The sequence below is a fragment of the Ovis canadensis genome, chromosome 7, assembly GCF_042477335.2.
Source record: "Ovis canadensis isolate MfBH-ARS-UI-01 breed Bighorn chromosome 7, ARS-UI_OviCan_v2, whole genome shotgun sequence".
Lineage (NCBI taxonomy): Eukaryota > Metazoa > Chordata > Mammalia > Artiodactyla > Bovidae > Ovis > Ovis canadensis.
The window spans coordinates 89,499,995-89,522,922 of NC_091251.1; the positions used below are offsets into that span (position 1 = coordinate 89,499,995).

Here is a 22,928-nt window from a genome sequence, read left to right on the forward strand (position 1 = left end):
CATCCTAAATTGCACAGGACAGCCCCCAAAGAATTATTTGGCCCAAATGTCAATACTGCTGAAGTTGAGAAACCCCGAGCTAAAAGGAAAACAAACAAAAACTCATCGAGGAACTAAAGGAAGTTTCTTGAATTATTACTTATTTCACGTATTTAACAACTCAGAAAAGGAAATCGATCTCTCTTCTCACACACACACACTTTTTTGTTTCCTTTCCTTCCTGGATATGGCTAACAGTTTCCAGGGAATCTTGACGAGTGTTCACGTGGATTTCCTTGCACTGGATGTGGGTTGGCCCAGGTACCTGAGTTTTGTGCAACAGCTGTGGCCCTCTTCTGTGGCATCCTTCCTGTCTGGTTTTCAGAATTCGGTTCTAGCTGCTAGCTTTGTGAAGTCTTCCATGGTAGCAGAGAATTCTTTCGTGGCACACCACACGCATCCAGGTGTTCGGGTATGCCATGGTTCTTTTTTACACAAATGTTAGACTGTGTGACGTGCTTCACAGGACAGGACGAGTAGCTTCAAAGGGAACCAGATTTTCTTCAGCAGCTGACGGACATTCAGGGAGATAAGAAAGGTCTGTAGAGCGTGAGCCCGCCCACTGCGTCTTAGCAAAACCTCACGTCCTCACATAACCTGGCCAGTGAGCTCAAGCCAAAAGCAGTTCCCTAGTGCCTGAAAGCCCGTAACACCCCGCGTTTTCCACTTGAGGAGCGCGAGTGCGCGCGCGGCCGGCCCCTCGGGAGCTGCAGAGCGGACCAATGAGAGGGCCCGTTCTCCGCGCCGGCTCGGGATTGGGCGAATGGCGCGAGCCTCTCTGCCAAACAGCGGGCAGACGTGCAAAGGAGCGGCTGGGATAGGCGCGCCCACTGCGCCAGAGTCCCGGGAGCGCGTGCGCGGTCTCGCGCGGTCTCGAGGTGGAGTCACTGGCGGCGACGGCGGCGACTGGCGGTGGGGCGGGGGCGGGGATTTAAGATTGTGAGGTAGGGAATCGCGAGTTTCTGGATTCTTTATCCGGTACTTTAAGTGCCGCTGGGAAGCTGTCGTTTCTGCAGTGTTTACAGGAGGCCGGGGCGGGAGGAGCGGCGGCCGCCGTGGCGCGGAGGTAAGAGGCTGACCGGCGGCGGCTCGGTGTGGCGGTCTTAATCAACAGGTCCCCGCGAGCGGCTGGGGGAGGCGCGGCCGCGCTCACCCCCTCCCCCACGCGCGGGCCCGGGCGGGACCCCGGGCTGCTTCGCGGGCTGCTCCAGGCAGCGGGAGCCCGGCCGGCAGCGGAGGGTGTCGGCTCAACCTTTGTCCCTCGGAGGAACGCTGCCTGGCGGTGCCCGCTCCCTCTGCCTGGCTAACGACCCACCACGGCGGGTCTCCTGCTCGCCCGGCCCGAGGCGCAGGGAGGCGCCTGTCCTCTGCGGCCGCGCCTCGGGGTTCGCAACTCTCCGGACTCGCTCCAGGCCGGGTCCGGGATCGTGGCGGGGCAAAGAACACTTTCCTCTGGTAGACGGAATGTAGTCGTCGTTTCTCTGCCTGACTCAGCTGCTGATATTCGGCTCCTCGCTGCAGTCTTGAAACAAATAAACAATTCTTACTTCCTCGTAACCATTTTTAAAGAAAAGCCTAATCCCGTTCATGGTTTCTGGTAATTTAAGTTTGCAGGTTGAAATTGGAAGCCTATAAATTGTTGTCAGCTGCGTTTAACGAGAGGGTTTAAACAATCTTGGGTGCAAATTATGTAACTTCCTAATGATAATAACTCACCTTCTGTCTAGTTGATTGACATACGGTAATATGTTCAGAATTTAAGTTTCCGTCGAAAGGTTTTTCCTGGCAGTTGACGTTCAAATTAAAATCTCATACCGAGGAGGTTTTTAGAAGTAGTGTTTTGTCTCCGTTCTTGTTTAGAATTGTGAAAATTTAGATTTGGCAAGCCCTTGGAACAAACATTTTGAAATTTCGGTTTTAATGACAAGGTGAAAGGTGTTAATATTTGTGTTTTTCAAAAGTGTTACGTGTTAATGATAGTGGTCTAATTATGCTTTTGGATTATACCAGAAATTAATAACCTAATAAATTCTTCAATAGGAACAAGTGGCATGCTGGTCATTGGTGTCTTTGAAGTGTAAGTATTGGGATAATGAAATTATTAAATAAGCTCCTTTGGATAGTAAACTACTATTTACTAGATTTCTGTAGATTTGCATGTTATAGGTTTTAAAAGGCTTTCTATACTATTGTAGCAGGTGGAAGCTATTATAGTGTAGGAACTCTGTAGATGAAACAGTCAAAAAAAAAATACAGAAAGAACATCATTTTATCTTTGTTAAAGTCAAGTAAATCTTACCATGTAGTTGACTTTTGGCCACACAGACTTGAATTTGAGAAGATTGACTCATTAATATTAACGTATTTTAGAATGATAAACTACAAAAGGATATGCAAATTTTACTTGAGTGTTGCCCAAGGTAGTAGAACTTCCCTTGTAGCTCAACCGGTAAAGAATTTGCCTGGAGTGCAGGAGACCTGGGTTTAATTCCTAGGTTGGGAAGATCCTCTGGAAAAGGAAATGGCTACCCACTGCAATATTCTTGCCGGGAGAATCCCGGGAACTCTGCCTGGCAGGCTACAGTCCATGGGATCACAAGAGTTGGACATGACTTAGCGACCAAACCACCACCACCAAGTTAGTAGGGTGAGTTTAGAAGTTTATATGCTCTTTCTGAATGATTACTATATGATTAAAAAGCTCGTCACAGACATACAAGAAATTTGGCCCATTTTTCGTATCAGTATCCTTGTTGAGTTGGAAATAATCTTTAGTCTTTGTATAGTCTAACCTATTCATTTTCCAAGAAAAGGAAAGTGAGATATATGGATAGATTAGTTGGCAGAGTTGGAACTAAATGCTAAAATGCTTGCCTTCAGATTCCAGTACAGTGTTCTTTTCACTATATACTATTGTTAAATAAACTGATAAGTTAAACTCTTCTGAAAAATCATATATGGAGCCAGCAGAGTTGATTTTTTCCCTTATGCATTTTTTCTTTTTCTTTTTAAAATAACCACTAACCACAATTAATTCATTCCTTGACTGAAGGGTTATTCTCAGTTTTTCAGTATTTCAGACAATGTTTCGTGAACATCCGTATGTGTATCTCTTTGAACACATTTGTAAAGTTTTCTCTGGAATGAATTGCTGGGCCATAGGTTGATGTGCATTTTCAACTTTGCCAGCTGCCAAATAATACTCTAAAGTTGTAAAAATTTACAGACCTGCCAACAGTATATGAGTCACCCTTATCCACATTTAGAATTGCCAGATTGGCATCAGATTTTTTAATTTGTGCCAGTCTGATGGGTGAGAAATGATATAATTATTTTCCTTCTTTTCACAAAGGTTTTAACTTTTAATTTTGGTGAAGTGAAATTAACTCTTTTTGTTGTAGTTATTTTGACAGATACATAGAGCTATGCAACTACCAAAATTGAGACACCCAGTAATAGTTCCAGCCCCTGAAATTCCCCTGAGCTGCTCTTTTATAGTCTTTAACTGCTGGTAACTGATATTGATTATTGTCTTTTCCTGTAATTTGTCTTTTCTAGAATATCAGGTAATGGAATTATATAGTATTTAGCCTTTTGAGTCTGGTTTCTTTAATTTAGTGTAATACTTTTGAGTGTTTCTTGATGTTGAGTATATTAGCAATTCTTTATGTTGCTGAATATACTATTCCAGTGTATGGATGCATCACAATTTATCCATCTACCAGTTGAAAGACATTAGAGTTTTTTGTTTAAACTACGAATAAAGCTGCTATAAATCTTTGTTAGCAAGTTTTTATGTGAACACAAGCCTTCATTTCTCTTGGATAAGCACCTCCAAGTGTAATTTCTGGGTCATGTGGGCAGTGTATGTTTAACTTTAAAAATATGTATTAGGTAGAATAGTGGCCCAAGATGTTCTGCTCCTTGGAAAATGTGAATAAATTAGATTACATGACAAAAGTGAATTAAAGTTGTAGCTGGAATTAATCAACTGACTTTAAAATAGAGTTTATCCTGGGGTTATCCAGGTGCTGTGCCTAGAGTATCACAAAGATTCTTAAAAGGGGAAGAGAAGGTAGAAAAATGTAACAGTGGGAGCAGGGACAGAGAGATGCAGAGTTCTTGGTTTTGAGGTTGGAGAATTTGGGGCATAAGCTAAGAAATATGGTCTCTTGATAAGGCCAGGAAATGGATTAATCTTTAGACCTCGTGGAAAAGAATGGAGTTCAGCTAACAACTTGATTTTCACCCAGAGAGACCTGTGTCAGATATTTAACCTACAGAACTGTAAAATAATAAGTTTATGTTGTTTTAAGCCACTAAATTTGTGGCAACTTGTCACAGTAGTATAGGAAACTATACGCTCTAAAATGCATTTTCCAAAGAGGCTGAATTATGTATATTCTCAGTGGTGTATGAGTATTCTAGTTCCTTTACGTCCTCATCAACACTTGGTATGATCACTCTTTTTAATTTTAGTCATTGTAATAGGTATATATATATATATATATAAAAAACAGTATTTCATTGTGGTTTTTATTTGAATTTTTCTCGTGAATATTGATGATGAGCATCACTTCTGTGCTTACTTGCCATCTGCATATCTTTGATGAAGTGTCCAAGTTCCAAATCTTTTTCCATTTCTAAATTGAATTTTCTTACTGTCTGATTTTTTTCTAGTCCTTTGTCAGATACATGGTTTGCAGAGACTTTCTTCCAGTCTGGCCTGCTTTTTCCTTCCTTCTCAGCTGTGTCTTTTGAAGTACAGAAGTTTTAAATTTTGGTTAAGTGCAAAGTATCAATATTTTCTTTTATGAGTCTTAGTTTTGGTATTTTATATAAGAACTCTTTGCCAAACCAAGATCACAAAGATTTTCTGCTATGTTGTCTTCTGTAAATGATATATTTTACCTTTAGATCTGTGCTATACTTTTGAGTTACTTTTTGTGTAGAGCTGTAAGTTGAGCTTCATTTGTCCAGTTGTTCCATGTCTGTCTGTTAAAAAGACTATTCTCCATTGAATTGTCTTTGTTTCTTGGTCAAAAACCATTTGACTACATTGTGTGGGTTTCTTTCTAGCCTCCTCTGTGTTCCATTGTTGTATTTGGCTTTTTTTTTTCCCCCACCAGTATCACAGTGTCTTGATTAATATAGCTTTAAAATGAAGTGTTGAAATCAGGTAATGTGAGTTCTCCAACTTTTTTTTTTCAAAATTGTTTTAGCTATTTTAGTACTTTTGCCTAAATTTTATAATCAGCTTATTGCTATAAATATATATAAATTCTGCTAGGATTTTGCAGGTCAGGAAGCAACAGTTAGAACTGGACGTGGAACAACAGACTGTTCCAAATAGGAAAAGGAGTATGTCAAGGCTGTGTATTGTCACTCTGCTTATTTAACATATGCAGAGTACATCATGAGAAACGCTGGGCTGGATGAAGCACAGGCTGGAATCAAGATTGCCGTGAGAAACATCAATAACCTCAGATATGCAGATAACACCACCCTTATGGCAGAAAGTGAAGAAGAACTAAAGAGCCTCTTGGTGAAAGTGAAAGAGGAGAGTGAAAAAGTTGGCTTAAAACTCAGCATTCACAAAACTAAGATCACGGCATCTGGTCCCATCATTTCATGGCAAATAGATGGGGAAACAGTGGCAGACTTTATTTTTCTGGGCTCCAAAATTACTGCAGATGGTGACTGCAGCCATGAAATTGAAAGATGCTTGCTCCTTGGAAGAAAAGTTATGACCAACCTAGACAACATATTAAAAAGCAGAGACATTGCTTTGCCAACAAAGGTCCATCTAGTCGAAGCTATGATTTTTCCAGTAGTCATGTGTGGATGTGAGAGTTGGACCATAAAGAAAGCTGAGCACCAAAGAGTTGATGCTTTTGAACTGTGGTGTTCGAAAAGACTCTTGAGAGTCCCTTGGACTGCAAGGAGATCCAACCAATCCATCCTAAAGGAAATCAGTCCTGAATACTCATTGGAAGGACTGATGCTGAAGCTGAAACTCTGATTCCTTGGCCACCTGATACAAAGAGCTGACTCATTTGAAAAGACCCTGATGCTGGAAAAGACTGAAGGCGAGAGGAGAAGGGGATGACAGAGAATGAGATGATTGGATGGCATCACTGACTGAATGGACATGAGTCTGAGTAAACTATGGGAGTTGGTGATGGACAGGGAGGCCTGGCGTGCTGCAGTCCATGGGGTCACAAAGAGTCGGACATGACTGAGCAACTGAACTGAACTGAGGAGTTTGAAATTGTAGATTAGTTTGATAATTGACATCTTAACAAAATAGAGTTTTCCAATCCATGAACATGATGTTTCTCTCTATTTAGGTCTTTTATTTCTTTCACGAATGTTTCATAGTTTTCAACATGTAGATCCTGCAAATGTTTTATTAGTTCTCTACCTAAGTATTTCAGTTTTTTAGTCCTATTGCAAATCTCATTTTTAAAACCTTGTCTTTCCAGTTGACCATTGCTAGTATGTAGAAATGCAATAAATTTTTATATGTTGCCTTTGTATTCTGAGTTTTTATTAAACTCATTTATAACTTCTAGGAGCTTTTTCCTGTAGATATCTTGGAATTTGTCTAAGGAGGCAGTCATGTCATTTATGAATAGAGAAACCTACCTTCCTTTCCTGCATGTCTTTTTTTTCTTGACTTTTTGCAGTGGCTAGGACTTCCTGTAGGGTTGAAAGGGAACATCCTTGCCTTGTTCACAATCTTAGAGCATTCAGTCTCACCTTCAAAATATAATGCTAGATGTAAGTCATTTTGTAGATTCTCTAAATTATATTAAGGAAATTTCCTTCTGTTCTGAGGTTGCTGAGAGTTTGAGGGGGGTTGTTTGTTTGCGATTTTAATCATGAATGGATGTTGAATTTTGTCAAATGCCTTTCTGCATCTATTGAGGTGACCATTTGAATTTTTTAAATCTGTTAATACGGTGAATTACACTGATGAATTTTTTCAATTTTGACGCAGCCTTGTGTGTTTCTGGGAATAACTCCAGAGTTGTTGCAAACTAAATAATTTGGGGTTCTTTTCCTTTGATATTGACATTTTTCTTAAAAAGGAAACTGAATATAAGATTTTATGAAAGTGTTTATAAAGTCATCAAAATCAAGGTATTCATTAACAGTTATGTACATTTCATATGTTGTAGGACTTCTTTATCTATACTGGAGTTTATAGACTGTACTTTACCACTATGGGACTCCTGTTTCAAATTACTAAATGAAGAAAGAAAATGTTTGTAATACTGTAATCAAGCATTTCTTCATTCTGGCTTAATTTAAGCAAATTGTTTAAGTGTATTTGGGTAGTGAAGTATGTTTTGAATGAAGATAAAATTATTTAATTGGGAGATTTTTTACTTGGAATGAAAGCAGTGGGAATGTCACATACCACGAGGGGTGGCAAGGGTGGAGAAAGCTCCTTCAACATGAGAAAATCAACTAGACCCTTGAGTAATCACATAAATGTTTGGTTTAATCCAAGTGTAAGGAATTCAGTGAATGTATTAAAAAGTGTGAAGTGAAGTATAAACTACTTAAAATACCAGGCTCTGATTTGCTATACTGAAGATGTTCTTCATGAAAAAATGTAGGTGCATAGTAAAAAAGGTACATGTTTATTAAATATGTTTTAGCATGGTGAATTGTGAAGTTTTTCCTCCATCAGTTCCTACTACAGAAGACACTTTAATTATTAAGAATAAGTTTTCATGGGGAATTCCCTGGCAGGCTAGGAGTCTGCACTCCCCCTGCAGGAGGAGGCACAGGTTCCATCCCTGGTCGGGGTACTGAGATCCAAAACGGAGATCCTATACCTTACCACCTTCCCTTCAAAACAATTAACAAGGGTTCAGTAACTTCATAATCAAGCTATTTAATTTTATCATTTTTATAAATTTGAGCTTATCATGCTTTAAACATAAAGTTTCAAGCAATTTCTCTCATATAATTTTGAAGTTCCTTCTTTCTTAAGTTAATAGTTGTCTCAAAGACACTAAACATTGAAGTTTTGAGGCTTCTGAGGTTCTTTGCATTTTTGATACTTTAAGGCAGGGGTTGGCAAATTTCTGTAAAAGGCCAGGTAGTAAATATTTTAGGCTTTCCAGATTGTACCAGTTCTGTTGCAGGTATCCAACTCTGCTGTTAACAGTGCAAAGATGGCCAAATGAATCTGTGTTCCAGTAAAACTTTGTTTATAAAAACAAGGTATACCTTATTTGGCCTGTGGGCTTAGTTTGCCTATTTTGATTTTGGGCAAAGTCAGAAGGAAAAATGAAAATAATTTTAGTAATGTAGCAAAAAGACTTTAAGATCAGCTGAGTTGGAAGGTTATTTAGTGCTGTAATTCCCAGCCACGCCTTCATTTTCCTTATCTTTAACAGGTGGCCATCTAGGAAGATGATTGAAGAAGATAAAATAGGGTATGGAAGGTACTGAGCAAAATATTCTGACATGTGGTAGTTACTTAATAAGATTTGCTCCTACCACCACACCATTTTATGTTATTTTACAGTGTGTAGTTGTCCAAATATTAGAAATTATGGTTGTATTTATATTTCTAGCTAAATTAGCTTTTGAATTATGCTTATTGGACATGTAAGTTGTAACTGTTTGGCTTCACAGTAGTATCAGAAACTTCACATGAAAAAATTGAGAGTTTGTGTTAAAATATTTCTGTTTTGAGGATTTTACATTGTCACAAAAATGCATTATAATGTCACTTAAAATGCCTTATTTTGATATGACCTAAGAAGTAGGTTTTCTGTATTTTGAGTGCTTCAGAAGTGCCTGTAAGATTGAATGTATTTAAATTAGTTGACTCCTGTGAGTGAACTGAACTGGGCGCTCTGCTAGGATTTGGTTGTACTTTTAAAAGTACTTAAATTTAGATGCTCATTTTTGTTTAATGTTTGGGACATAAGGGATGCTTCAGAAAGTTGTTATTCTTTCTTTCTGAATTTCTGTCCAGATAGAGCTGGATTTGAAATTTTAACTCCCCTCGCTCCTCAAAAAAAAAAAAGAAAAGAAAAGAAAATATCAGTGCTTTTGGCAGATCAGAGGCAGAGATGCCACATACGTGGCTGTTGGATTAATTTTGCTCCAGTAGTTGGTGGCAGGACTGGGGTTGGATCTCATGTACCAAATTGGTTATCTTTTTAGTACTCAATGAAATCATTGCTCTGTTGTGTGGCTTGTTAGCTCTGTTATTACCTGCCTCTGGACTCCCAGAAATTGTTTTCTTGTCCCATGTTCTCCATTTTTCCCTTCAAGCTTAAGCAGAAGCTATTGCAAAGTCTTATCAGATTTTACTAAGAAAACTTTATATTATTGTTTAATCACAGTTATAACTTAGAATGCAATTGTATTACACTTAGTGTGAAAGAAAAGTTTGTTTTTAAGCAGATTTTTAAAATTCAGCTTTACATTGATTATATTATCTGTATGATACTTATGTATGAGTTGGTTTTTCTTTGGTCTACAAGTAATCATTAAACTAGTTTATTCAGAAGATTATAGGTAAATACTGAATATTTATAATGTGGAGACTTTGGGTGGGATATAAGGAAGTATTAGATGAAGTCACTGCCCTCAAAGGCCTGGCTTTGAAGTAAGTATGGATAGTCCCTTAGAGACTAAGTTGGATTAAGAGAATTTATTAGTTGTTTGAAATGGACAGAATCACAGAATTTCTTAAATAATATGCAAATATATTGTAAGGTTCCTTTTATAGTGTTGCAGACTTATAATTTTTTAAAAATTATATATCAAGGTTTATTTAACTGTGTTGCTGTTGGTGAGTTGTTTCTAACTTTTGGTTATTATGAGTAAATGTCCCCGTGAATGTTCCTGTAAGTTTAGTTTATGAAAGTGCATGTGAACACATGTTTCTCGGGGGCTCTGTTCTCTAGTATAGTGGCCACCAGCCACATGTGGCTGTTTAAATCTGGATTAACTAAAATTAAGAATTCAGTTCTTCAGTTACCCATGCCACATTTCAAGTGCTTGTTAGCCATATATGGCCAGTGTGGCTGTGTTACTACCGCACGATGCAGATACAGAACATTTTCATTATTGCATATAACCATCAGGGCATTCAAGGAAATTTATCATGAATCCCAGAGTTAAACCTCTGGGCAGGTGATTTATCTGAGGACTATGCAGATAAGCAAATAAGCTACAGATGTTTTTCAATATAATGATTCACTTAGAAGTAAAGTAATCAGTAGATACCTTAAGAGTTTATGAAAGGAAATTTGGTGGTTCTTTTTAGGCATCTTAAAGGGACAGTGTTCTTTTTATATTTTAATCTTTTATACTTTATTTCTTACCCTTATACTTTCTGCCTTATCCTTTTATTTAAATTTTATAGTGAGAATAGTATTTAATTTGGCTGAATCACAGTATTTCTTTCCCCTAACCCTACCCAGAACTGTATCCTTGCCCCATCTCTTAGTTTATCATCCTTTGTATCGTTCTATACATTAACAACTTTGTGACCAAATAGAGGCTCAGAGACATTATTTTATCCTGATTCCTGTTGTAATTGATAGCAGGTATTTGAACTCAGTTTATTTTCTCCAGAGCCCTTGGATTTTTCTACTTTGTATTTTAGCTTGCTTTTAGATTTACCTAGTTTAACACTGTCTTTTTGGTAAGAATCTTTTTTAGGAAAGACATCTTTAATTTAGTGTTTAAATTGTACTTGAATTAAAGTGAGAACTTTGAACCTGTAAATTGTAAGCTCCTTAAGTGTAGGGGCTACATCTTTTTAATATCTCATTGGTTAATATGGCACATGGTAGATGGATGTATCAGTTTGCACTTTTTAATCATTTACATATTAAACCTTAGCCTTACTTGTAAGTTTCATCCCAGAGACTGTTCTAACCTAGTCACCTCCTGTAGCCTGAGAGAATTTGAGATTCAGAACAGTTCCATTTATTCGGCATTGACCATAAATGTGTTTATTGATGGATGGGGGGGATTGCCTAACTTTCACACGTTCTTAATTAGCTTTCTTTACAAATATTAAATGTGAATGGATGAATTATGGGCTTTTCTGATAGACATCATAGTTACAAACCTTGCACCAATTAAGTACTCATACTGTGGAATCAGATTGGTGCTTCTTGACTTGTGTGTGACTCTGGGCAGGTTAACCTGTGAAAATCTGATTCCTTCTCTGCAGAATGGGGGTTGTACTTATGCCTGATTCAGAGGTTGTAGGGCTGTCTGAGGAGGCCTTACAAATAGCTGTGAAAAGAAGGGAAGCGAAAAGCAAAGGAGAAAAGGAAAGATATACCCATTTGAATGCAGAGTTCCAAAGAATAGCAAGGAGAGATAAGAAAGCCTTCCTCAGTGATCAATGCAAAGAAATAAAGGAAAGCAATAGAATGGGAAAGATTAGAGATCTCTTCTAGAAATTAGAGATACCAAGGGAACATTTCATGCAAAGATAGGCTCAATAAAGGACAGAAATGGTAGGGACCTAACAGAAGCAGAAGATATTAAGAGGTAGCAAGAATACACAGAAGAACTGTACAGAAAAGATCATCATGACCCAGATAATCAATATGGTGTTTATCACCTAGAGCCAGACATCCTAGAATGCAAAGTCAAGTGGGCCTTAGAAAGCATCACTATGAATAAAGCTAGTGGAGGTGATGGAATTCCAGTGGAGCTGTTTCAAATCCTGAAAGATGATGCTGTGAAAGTGCTGCACTCAATATGTCAGCAAATTTGGAAAACTCGGCAGTGGCCACAGGACTGGAAAAGGTCAGTTTTCATCCCAGTCTCAAAGAAAGGCAATGCCAAAGAATGCTCAAACTACCGCACAATTGCACTTGTCTCACACACTAGTAAAGTAATGCTCAAAATTCTCCAAGCCAGGCTTCAGCAATATGTGAACCGTGAACTTCCTGATGTTCAAGCTGGTTTTAGAAAAGGCAGAGGAACCAGAGATCAAATAGCCAACATCTGCTGGATCATGGAAAAAGCGAGAGAGTTCCAGAAAAACATTTATTTCTGCTTTATTGACTATGCCAAAGCCTTTGACTGTGTGGATCACAAGAAACTGGAAAATTCTGAAAGAGATGGGAATACCAGACCACCTGACCTGCCTCTTGAGAAATCTGTATGCAGGTCAGGAAGCAACAGTTAGAACTGAACATGGAACAACAGACTGGTTGCAGACAGGAAAAGGAGTACATCAAGGCTGTATATGGTCACCCTGCTTATTTAACGTCTGTGCAGAGTACATCATGAGAGATGCTGGGCTGGATGAAGCACAAGCTGGAATCAAGATTGCCGGGAGAAATATCAATAACCTCAGATATGCAGATGACACCACCCTTATGGCAGAAAGTGAAGAGGAACTAAAAAGCCTCTTGATGAAAGTGAAAGAGGAGAGTGAAAAAGTTGGCTTAAAGCTCAACATTCAGAAAACGAAGATCATGGCATCTGGTCCCATCACTTCATGGCAGGTAGATGGAGAAACAGTGGAAACAGTGTCAGACTTTATTTTTCTGGGCTCCAAAATCACTGCAGATGGTGATTGCAGCCATGAAATTAAAAGACGCTTACTCCTTGGAAGGAAAGTTATGACCAACCTAGATAGCATATTCAAAAGCAGAGACATTACTTTGCCAACAAAGGTCCGTCTAGTCAAGGCTATGGTTTTTCCAATGGTCATGTGTGGATGTGAGAGTTGGACTATAAAGAAAGCTGAGCACCAAAGAATTGATGCTTTTGAACTGTAGTGGTGGAGAAGACTCTTGAGAGATCCAACCAGTCCATCCTAAAGGAAATCAGCCCTAAGTGTTCATTGGAAGGACTAATGTTGAAGCTGAAACTCCAATACTTCGGCCACCTGATGTGAAGAGCTGACTCATTTGACAAGACCCTGATGCTGGGAAATATTGAGGGCGGGAGGAAAACGGGACGACAAAGGATGAGATGGTTGGATGGCATCACTGACTCGATGGACATGGGTTTGGGTGGACTCCGGGAGTTGGTGATGGACAGGGCGGCCTGGCGTGCTGCCAAAAAGAATTGGACACGACTGAGCAACTGAAATTAACTGAGGGAAGGAAAAACCTTTTTCTGTTTCCTCCTAGCTTTGTCTGGGGCTCTGCAGATTAAACTGACAAAAGACAGAGTTAACAGAAGAAATGGTTTGTCACTTATGTATATGGAGGGCTACAGAGGAAAGAATTGGAAACCATAGAAGCAGTGAGTCTGAGCGATAAATTGTGGAATACAGACCAGACAAAGAAAGGAAAGAGGCTTTGTAGGGCCTGCAAATTGTGGGAATGTAAATATGTGGGAGCAACTAGTGAATATACAGATTATTTTAGTCAGGTTTGTTATGTAGATTTATGTCTGTGTCATCTGCATTGATAAGAGTCAACTCTGAGGATTGAGTTCCTCTTTCTGGTAATTAGAAATGAAAATTCATGTTACCTTTAAAAAGGAAAATTTATGCCCTGCCTTTTAAGTCTGATAGGGAAAGGCAGTTTTTTTTTCTGTTGTATGCTGTTTTCTAATCGCCTTATCTCAAAATAACCCTTTTGCCAAAATGTCACCTTTTGAAGTGGAATATTCAGATCCCCTCAGAGTCTTATTTTGAGGATTAATTTAAATGATGTATCAAGAATGATTAGCATAGTACCTGGTATATATATTAATCACTTCATAAATTCTTGTCCATAAATAAGAGAAAGAATACAAACCTGTTTTATGATACTTACATGGACTAACAATGAACTGTATTGTTTTCATAAATATAATAGTATGATTATCAATAATTTGATTTAAGCAGTTTTGTAGGAATTGTGTGAATTGGTTATCATAGGCTGAGTTAGTGATGGATAATTATAATTTTGTGTTGAAGTAAAGCTTTTATCATCTCTGAAATAATAGTGAAAGTCAGTGGGGGCAAAACAATTTGTTGCTCTATTTATAAACAGCTTACGTATGTAGTGAGATCAAGTTCTGCTCAGCATTGCTAGTTTCTCTTATTGACTCTCAAGCATTAGTCAAGGGTATTTTTCACTAGGTCATTTTTACTACACTTTAAAATAGGCTTAAAAAAACAGTTTTTAGAGTTGAGTTTCATTATGGGGATTTAAAATTTTATGTTTAGAAACCATTTGTTTAATTTTACTCATGTTAGAGTGCTTGAATTAGTGTTTTGTTCACTTTTTTCCTTTTGTGTAATGGAAGCCTTTCATATATGGCTTGGGTCTTACATTCTTTCCCATTTATACAAGTTTTCTTAGGAAGCTCTTCCACAAGTAATTCCTGTAGCATTTTTTGCAGTTGTAGTGCAGCACTTACCAAATAGCATTGAAGTTCTGTAGAGGTTTTGTTTGTTTGCTTGTACACTTATACTTGTTTTTCATACTAGAATTTAAGTTCCTTACGAATTTAGACACTCTGCTTAGCAATCTTCTTGCCAGTGACTATCCCAAGTTTTTGTACCAAATGAGTACTTACACTGTTGAATGGATGAATAGTTTAGTAACCTTTTATAACTATAGGATTTCTGTACAATAATCTTTCAGATTGACCTTTCATTCTTATTTCGTATAATGTCCTCATTATGTTTTACTGCCTTCTAAGACTAGTCAAAATCACAACATTACTCATATCCTCAGTCAGCAGTTTTGTAGTGCTAAAAGTTCAGTGGATTCTAAACTTGGTGACATTTGTACCCTCATCAGTTTTCTTCTCAAATTCGCCTTTCCTGTTTTGATAACATAACTTCTGGTCCTGAAAGTATTCTCTATGGATTATTTATTTTAGTCAGTTTTTTTGTTCTGATAATTCTGAACTGATTATTTGGCATTCCTTCAATGACAATGCAGATTTTTTTTTAATTGCCTATTGTTGAATTGCATACCAATAAACCATCTGGGTAGGGATAATCATCTACTAATGTGCTGACCTTTGGAGTCTTTTTTTTTTTTCCTCTAGTAAACTATAAATCACTTGAAGTCAAAAGTTGGTGTATCTTAACAATGCACTTTTAGAGACCTGCAGCTTGTGATACATGAGTTTCAGGGAAGGAAACGATTAAAAGGATTGACAACCTAAGATTAAAGGGGAAGGAGAAAATCTTTATAAAATAGGGATACAAATAGGCATCTAGAAAGCAAAATCTTAACCCTGTGATTTTGGTAATTAGGATTCTTTGAGTTTGTGATTGTGTATTATTAATATGATGAAAGATGAACTTGACTTACTATTTTATAAAGTGTTAGTAGTCTGTTTTGGAGTTTTTCTTCAATGCTGTTACTCCTTTGGTAAACTGGTTTCCTCTCATTTTTAAATTACAGGTGTAATGTATTCATTTTTGTGTGGTAGAAGACGTCCTGACTTCTGAAGAGTTTTAATGATTGCTTAAGTGATTTATTTATAAATTCTTATTGTTGAATTATTTATAAACTCGTTTAGGATCTTAGGGATAATATTTTGATTTCTTCTATTTGCCTAATTGTTCTAGAACTCTTGAAAGGGCTTTGGTGCTTCTGCTAATGTTTTGTACTTTAAGAAGGTAGTTGTAATTTTAAAAGTCACTACTTTTTCTTTCAAAAAAGTATTATCTATGTGGTTTTTCCCCCCCTCAAATTATAAAAGTAACACATTTTTTGTCAGTGTTTTGTAAGGTGTCCAAATTGTGCAGGAAGTAAAACCTGATAAATAAGTTATCCTTATTTTTCAGATACTAAGTGAAAACAATATTCCATATATTTTTCTGGATTTTTTGTGAATAACTTAATAAACATTTTTATGTGCATTTATAAAAATGGGATGATATGTATGTGTGTGTTTGTCACTCAGTCATGCCTGACTCTTTGCAACCCAACAGACTGTAGCCCTCTAGGCTCTTCTGTCTATGGGATTTTCTAGGCAAGAATACTGGAGTTGGTTGCCATTTCCTTCTCCAGGGGATCTTCCCAGCCCAGGGATCAAACCTGGGTCTCCTGCATTGCAGGCAGATTCTTTACCATCTGAACCACCAGGGAAGCCCCTGGGTGATATGCAGGTACCGTTAATTAATTCACTTGCTTTTTTGTTCCATGTCAGTTCATATAGGGCTTTATGCTCTAGTAGCTACATTTAAAAAATTTGAAATAAACAGGTGGTATTCTTTTTTTCTTCCATTTTTTTTTTCTTTTTTTGCCACACTGTGCAGCTTGTGTGATCTCAGGTACTCCACCAGCGATTGAACCTGGGCCACAGCAGTTAACACCTGGAATTCTAACCACTAGACCACCGGGGACTCTCTTAATAGTATATTCTGTTTAACACAGTGTCTGAAAAATTACCATCTCTGCATGTATGAAATGCAAAAAATAATGAAATGTTTTGTATTCATTTTTCCCCCATGAAAGTGTGTGAAAGTGTTAGTTGCTAAGTTGTGTCCAACTCTTTGCGCCAGTGTCCAGCTCAGGCCACCAGACTCATCTGTCCATGGAATTCTCCAGGCAAGAATATGGGAGTGAGTGGCCATTCCTTTCTCCAGGGGATCTTTCCAACCCAGGGACTAAACCTGGGTCTTCCTGCCTTGCAGTCAGGTTCTTTACCATTTGAGCCACCAGGGACGCCCCCCCCCCCCCCCCCCGCCCCCCGTGCTGAATCTTTAAAATCTAGTGTGTATTTTATGCTGATAACACATCTCAATTAGAATGATAGACTTTCATTGGAAATACTTAATCTATATTTAGATTTTTAAAATTTTACAGTTGAAAAAGTAGAGTAACATACCCAAATTGTTCTTAACATACTCTATAGGATAAATTTCCAGAAAAGGAATTGTTAGTGAAGGTTTATTTAAAATTTTTGGTATTTGTTGTTGTTCAGTTGCTCAATCATGTCCGACTCTTTGTGACCCCATAGACTGCAGCATGCCAGGCTTCCTTGTCCTTCACTGTCTGCCAGAGCTTGCTCAAACTCATGTCCATTGAGTCGGTGACACCATCCAACCATCTCATCCTCTGTCATCCCCTTCTCCTCCTGCCTTCAGTCTTTCCCAGAGTCAGGGTGTTTTCTAATGAGTCTCCTCCTGGCATCAGGTGGCCAAAGTATTGAAGCTTCAGCTTCAGCATCAGTCCTTCCAATGAATACTCAGGGTTGATTTCCTTTAGAATCGACTCCTTGCAGTCCAGGGGACTCTCAAGAGTCTTCTCCAACACCACAGTTCAAAAGCATCAATTCTTCAGTGCTCAGCCTTCTTTGTGGTCCAACTCTCACATCCGTACATGACAACTGGAAAAAACATAGCTTTGACTATGTGGAGCTTTGTCGGCAAAGTGATTTGTCTCCTTTTTAATACACTGTCTAGGTGTGTCATAGTTTTCTTCCAAGGAGCAAGCGTCTTTTAATTTCATGGCTGCAGTCACCATCTGCAGTGATTTTGGAGCCCAAGAAAATAAAGTCTGTCACTGTTTCCATTGTTTCCCCACCCATTTACCAAGAAGTGATGGTACCAGATGACATACAACAGTGAAGTTAAATGAAGCAGTCAAGTGAGAAAAGATGAATTTTCCATAATCATGTTTTAAAGGTAAAAGAACAATGTAAATGTGATTTGTTTTTTTTTTTTAAAAGGAAGCCTGTAGTTAGTATGGTATTGGTTTACAGAGACCATTAGCACTACAGAGCCTCATGAAGGTTCACTTCTCTGGCTTTTAGTTCCTCTTCTGTAAGTTTTAGCTCTGAAACTTAGCTTACAGAGCTTGCATGTCTTCTGGAAAATGGGGATATCTGACCTGCTCACCTTTCAGGGCACCTGTTGAGATCAAATGAAATAATGTGCTTGAATTACTATAAAAACTGAAAAGCTTTACACATAAACGTGTAAGATGTAAATATGTAAATCACTTACAAATTTTCATTTCTAGCCTTTGATTCCCTAGCAGTTAACAGCAAGACAGAATTCCCACTCTAAATGCAATACTTCTAAAATGCAACTTATTGTCGTTCCAGTTCTCCCCTCTCCTTTTTTTCCATGGGAGAAAAACCTTATTCTCTGAATTTTTCTATTTTAAGGTCCTGTAATTTCTGCCAGGTTCAACTATCATGCTCAATATTTTACAGAATTGTATTTGGTTCCTGGTCTCCAAAGCCAGTCAGATCATCCTTTATTATAAGCATTGTTTGAAATTATCCCTTTTCCTTCTGCTATTTCCTTTATCCTCCCATGCATAAAGTATTAAAACATTGTCTCTATTGACTGCTCTACTTACCTTTCTCTTAATCAACTGATTACAATGTTAAAAAAAAAAAATAAGATTTTAACTTTCTGAAAACTTCTTTGTTTCCCATTCTTTTAAAATTCCGAAACCAATAGTTTCCCATTGCTTGCAGGAGAAAATTCCAGCAGTTTAGTTTGCATTTAGAGTCTATTCTGGCTTTATCTTCTATCTCTTACACTGGCTCTGTTCCTTATCAGACTGTTCTTGTTCTCCCAGCCAGGCCATAAATATTCTTGATTGGTAGCAATATTACTAAAAAGCCACATTGCAAGTAATTTTATCCCACAAGTTTAAAAATCCATTTCTAGTCAGTTTGAAAATGTTATAAGTTATCTTTTGTTCTAGTTCCTTTTTTCAGAAACTTTACTAATCTTTTGGATGCATTTAATCTTTCATTACCAAGTAGTTGAAGGTGATAATGGGGCAGTTCAAGTAACCAAACATTTGATATCTTTGATACTGTTTGGCTTTTAACCAGTTCTTTCTATGAGTTTGTGGCCTTAAATATCTCCTAAGACCTTCAGCCTTGTGTTTGATACAAGCAAATGGAGAATTTTCCCACTGGGGGGAAAAATAAAAATCATAATACTTTTCACTTAAGAATATTACATGATATATAGGGAGCTTAGTATTGTCCGGTAAAAAAAAAGATTTCTTATTCCTCCGCCAGTTTTTAACATTGCAAGACATTAATGGGCCATGCAGTTTTGCCTCTTCTGCCATATTCACCTGACCTCTCGCCTACTGACTACCACTTCTTCAAGCACCTCAACAACTTTTTCCAGGGAAAACTCTTCCACAACCAGCAGGAGGCAGAAAATGCTTTCCAAGAGTTCATCGAATCCCGAAGCATGGATTTTTACACTACAGGAATAATCAAATTTATTTCTTGTTGGCAAAAATGTGTTGATTTTAATGGCCCCTGTTTTGACGAATAAAGATGTGTTTGAGCCTAGTTATGATTTAAAATTCATGCTATGAAACTGCAGTTGCTTTTTTACACCAACCTAATACCTACTATCACCATCACTGCTACTCAGATTCACTTAGTAATCATTCTAGTTTTGTTCTCTGTAAAATACCATCTGAGGATGTTGTAAGGAGTATATGATACAAAGAACTTGAAACCTGGATGTGTTTAAGAGTGCATGTAATAACTGTTGAATGTTTATTCTTTATTTTTGGCTGCACTGGGTCTTCATTGTTGCACACAGGCTTTGTCTACAGAGCAGGGGCTACTTTTTTGTTTTGGTGCATAGGCTTCTTGTTGCTGACATGGGCACTCGGGCAGGTAGGCTCAGTTTTGTGGCACACAGATTTAGCTGTGGCTCCGCAGCATGTGGGATCTTTTTGGACCAGGGATCAAACCCATGTCCCCTGCATTGGTAGGTGGATTTTTAACCACTGGACTACCAGGGAAGTCCCACTGAATATTTATTTTGAGGTGCTTCTTGGGCACAATACTTAGCTTCTTTAAACCTGTTTTCTCTTTTGTCGTTAGGTATAACACTAATACTTACACTTGTATACTTGTTTGAGGATTAACTGTGTAAAGTATGGTAGCACAGTGTTCAGCACACAGAGTTAGTAAATATTAGCTTGACCATTAAATGTTTTGTCTATACATTTTTTAAAACAGTTCTAGTTTTTGTTTTGGATCACAGTTCACAGCATATGGCATCTTAGTTCTCTGACCAGGGATCCCTAACCCATGTTGCTGGCTTTGAGAGCACAGTCTTAACCACTGGAATGCCAGGAAAGTCCCATCTTTACATTTTTAAAGTCTTGTTTGGGCCACTTTTAATGTAAATATTCCTCAGTTTGTATGCATGTTTAGTCTCTGGCCAGACTGTCATCATGTGATGGTGATGGTGGTGGAGGTGCCGGAGTGTAGTATATGCTGGAATATGTTACTAAAATTGTATTCGCACTGCCACTCAGGTTCCAGTATGCAGTACAAGGCAATTTATTTGGCAGTGGTTTTTATTGCATTTATTGAGCTCTTTCCATCCACTGCCAGGGTGACCCTTGAAATAAATCTTTTCCTGAACATTTTGAAAGGCAATAGATTAGATGATATTAAGTATCTTTCAGCCTCCCTATTTATTTAGAAACCGACAGTACTTGAAAAAGAGTTTTGTCTTGGAAGTCTGAGAAGCTTAATGAAAATTATTGAATGAGTGAATGCCTCAATTTTGGGTTAGTAATTGGCTTGGTTTAATTCAGGGACTCTTAAAGTGAAAGTGTTAGTCACTTAGTTGTGTCCAACTCTTTGCGACCCTGTGGACTATAGCCAACCAGGCTCCTTTGTCCGTGAAATTCTCCAGGCAAGGATGCTGGAGTGGGTAGCCATTCCCTTCTCCAGGAAATCTTTCCAACCCAGGGACTGCACCCTGGGCTTCCACATTGCAGGCAGATTCTCTACTCTCTGAGCCAGCAGGGAAGCCCTGGGGTCTCTCAGCTTTGGTATTATTGACATACTTTGTACTGGATCATTCTTGGCAGGAGGGTGCTATCTTGTGCATGTTTAGCAACGTATCCCTAGCCTCTGCTATGTAGATGCCAGTAGCACCCCTCAGCACAGTCCTGACAGTGAATATATCTAGACATTGTCGAGAATTCTCCTGGTGGGAATAGATGGGAGGCAGAATCTCCTGTGATGGAGAGCCACTGTGAAAATCTAGTCTTCTTATGGAGAAGCTCTATACAGTCAGCAAAAACAAGACAGGGAGCTGACTGTGGCTCAGATCATGAACTCCTTATTGCCAAATTCAGACTTAAATTGAAGAAAATAGAAATAGATGGGGAAACAGTGTAAACAGTGTCAGACTTTATTTTTTTGGGCTCCAAAATGACTGCAGGTGGTGATTGCAGCCATGGAATTAAAAGACACTTACTCCTTGGAAGAAAAGTTAAGACCAACCTAGATAGCATATTAAAAAGCACAGACATTACTTTGCCAACAAAGGTCTGTCCAGTCAAGGCTATGGTTTTTCCTGTGGTTATGTATGGATGTGAGAGTTGGACTGTGAAGAAAGCTGAGCGCTGAAGAATTGATGCTTTTGAGGTATGGTGTTGGAGAAGACTCTTGAGAGTCCCTTGGACTGCAAGGAGATCCAACCTGGATCTCCATTCTGAAGGAGATCAGTCCTGGGTGTTCTTTGGAAGGAATGATGCTAAAGCTGAAACTCCATAAGACTTTGGCCGCCTCATGTGAAGAGTTGACTCACTGGAAAAGACTCTGATGCTGGGAGGGATTGGGGGCAGGAGGAGAAGGGGACAACAGAGGATGAGATGGCTGGATGGCATCACCGACTCATAGACATGAGTTTGGGTGAATTCCAGGAGTTGGTGATGGACAGGGTGGCCTGGTGTGCTGCAGTTCATGGGGTTGCAAAGAGTCGGACACGACTGAGTGACTGAACTGAACTGATTTATAAAAGTTTATAAGTAAGTCTTTGATAAATTTTCGCAAATCAACATTGTAGGATACAGATATTTAACAAATTACAAATGCAGCAGTATTTTTTCCATGTTGTCTTTTTATTTTTAATCTCAAGGCAATTGTGTGGCCTAAAATTACGGACTAAGAATGGGAGCTTGAAAACTAAAATCGTTCTGTTGCAGATATGTTTTATATGCAGCTCTTGCCAGGAATGTTCAAAGCTACTAAGTCTTTGAAACTTTTCATCTGAGAAAGATGTGTCTTCTAAGCTATTGACATTGTCCTGTTGATACCCAGTTAAATTGAACAGGAATCCTATCTTCCTTTTTTTTTTTTTTGTCTGTGAGAGCAATTGATTTTAAGTACCTTTAAATTGTATGTTTCTTCTACCTCCTCATTTGATTTCTCCTTTGAGGATATTTTTCAAATGAAGGAATTTTGCTTGTGTTCTGTCTGACATAGTACATTCTAAATAAAATAGTTTTAAAACTGAGGATAGCAATGGCTTCTTTGGAATGCAGTTATCTGGATGATAAAGGTTCCTTAATTTGAAACTGAAACCATGAATTAGGTAGAATTTTAAAAATTCCCTTATAGGATTTGTCAGAAGTTCCATTAAAAAATAAACCCGGGATATTTGCATTTGGTCTATTTCTTAAGGAACTTGGTTTGTGAGTTGTATAAATCTGTTTTGCTGCTTAAAAAAAAATTTTTTTTTACATTGTACTTCATGAATTAATCTTGCTTCAAATATATTATTTTTATTTTTAAAAATATTTTTTTAAAGTATGTTTAGTTTTTCATAAAGAATAATTGGGAAAAGTAGTGTCTCAGTTAAATCTTTGGTGAATTTATATATTTTTGCTTAAGTTGTTGTCAGTAGTAATTTCTGAGCTAATGCTTTTCATGAGTAGCCTACATATAGTTGACCCTTGAACAACACAGGTTTGAACTGTGCAGGTTCAGGTGTAGGTGGATTTTTTTCAGTAGTAAATACTACAGTGCTACAGGATTCATAGTTGGTTGAATCCATGAATGGAGAACTGTGGATATGGAGAAATCACCTATATAGAGAACCTCCTATAGGTTATACATTTCCACTGCACGGAAGGTTGGTGTCCCTGTATCCTGTGTCATTCAGGGATCAA

The 22,928-nt window shown here is 38.1% G+C and overlaps 1 protein-coding gene across 13 annotated transcripts in view; it reads left to right on the plus strand.

Moving 5' to 3' along the window:
* The first annotated feature begins 708 nt into the window (after positions 1-708).
* PALS1 (protein associated with LIN7 1, MAGUK p55 family member) overlaps positions 709-22,928 on the plus strand; it is a 78,545-nt gene continuing 56,325 nt past the window's right edge. For 2 of the 13 annotated variants that reach the window (XM_069596857.1, XM_069596859.1), the window contains exons 1-2: positions 1,203-2,116; positions 2,535-2,686. The gene's annotated coding sequence lies outside the window, so the exon portion shown is untranslated. Of the gene's footprint in view, positions 1,106-1,190; positions 2,117-2,534; positions 2,687-22,928 lie in introns of those variants that run through there. The other 11 variants (XM_069596854.1, XM_069596849.1, XM_069596853.1 and 8 more) reach the window with 11 other exon arrangements.